We start from the raw sequence: 1,680 nt of genomic DNA on the forward strand, positions 1-1,680 counted from the left end.
CCTCTTTACCTTCAATTACATCTGAAAGTGATTTGTATACTTTATTGTGACCATCCCTCGTCGGTTGCCCGCGGGACCCACTATCAAGAAGTGTATCCACGGCTTCTTGTACCAATTTTTCCTGGCACATTACTAAATCTGCTGGCGCTAATTCACTTCTTTTTAATAGATAGGCAAGATTGTTGTTCCGACGGATAACTCTCTTATAAAGTTCATTAATGTCTGAAGTCACTACTTTATCTCCAGACCTATAAACAATAGGTCTCAATTCGGGAGGAAGAACCGGTAATAAGCACAAAACCATCCATTCTGGTTCTACATTTGTTTGAATAAAATGTTTCGCCAATTGCATGCGTCTAATCAAAAAAACTTTTCTTATTCGTCTTTTTCTATCTTCCCACTCATCTCCACTATACCCCTCGTCTTCTAATTCCTTCCATTCGACCAAAGAATTCTCTATAATAATTCGCAAATCCAAATCTGCTAATTGTTCTCTAATAGCACCTGCTCCTGTCGCAATTTCCCGATTTCGAAATGTTGCAAAGCCTGGGGTAGAAAAAAAGGGAGAAATGCTGTGGTTACAGGATGCAATTTCCTCTTCGAATAAACCTCGTAATCGTAAAAAAGTGGGTTTTTTAGTGCTGGGCCTAGCAAAAGAGAAATCGCCGTATACTAGGCCCTCCAACTTCTTAAGAGGTTTATCTAAAAGATTCGCGATATAACTAGGAAGACCTTTCAAATACCACACATGAGTCACGGGACATGCGAGTTTGATGTATCCCATTTGATATCTTCGTATCCGAGAATCCACAAATTCGACCCCGCATTTTTGGCAAAATCTTTCGTCTTCGTTTTCAGCTCCGCTCGCTCGAGAATTGCCACAAGCGCAAATCCCGCTTTTTATGGGTCCAAAGATTCTTTCGCAAAACAATCCATCTTTTTCTGGTTTATCGGTTTTATAATGAAAAGTAGAGGGCCTTGTGACTTCGCCAACGACTTCTCCATTAGGTAGGTTTTTGTTAGCCCAAGCCTTTATTTGTTGAGGGGAAACGAGTCCAATTTGAAGTTGTTGATGTTTATATTGGTCAATCATAAAATAGAAATAAGAAAAGAATTTATATTTATTCCGATCAAACTTCCTCCCTATTAACCTGGAAGTTCTTTTCAGATACAAGGAAATGATTCAGTTCTAGAGCCAAAGATCGTAGTTCTCGAACGAGCACTCGAAAAGATTCTGGAGGATCCTCATGATTAGGTATTCTTTTTCCCCAGATCGTAGCATTAAGTATTTCTTGGCGAGCTATAAGATGGTCAGATTTATAAGTAAGTATCTCTTGTAAAATATGAGCAACACCAAATCCTTCTAAAGCCCAAACTTCCATTTCTCCTACTCGTTGTCCCCCTTGCTTGGCTCTTCCTCTAACCGGTTGTTGTGTAACAAGTGAGTAGGGCCCAGTAGAACGCCCATGAATTTTCTCATCAACTTGATGAATTAATTTTAAGATATAGGACTTCCCTATTAGAACAGGTTGCTCAAAGGGGTCGCCTGTTCTTCCATCAAATATTCTGCTTTTTCCCGGGTACTCGGGTTCAAATACCCATGGATTTTTTGTTTCTTTACTGGCTTCATATAATTCTGAAAACACAAGTTTTCTTGAAGCCTCTTGCTCATATCTCTCA

Source organism: Triticum urartu, unplaced genomic scaffold (genome assembly GCF_056163025.1).
Source record: "Triticum urartu cultivar PI428250 unplaced genomic scaffold, HENAU_Tu73 scaffold1, whole genome shotgun sequence".
In the NCBI taxonomy this organism is placed as follows: Eukaryota; Viridiplantae; Streptophyta; class Magnoliopsida; order Poales; family Poaceae; genus Triticum; species Triticum urartu.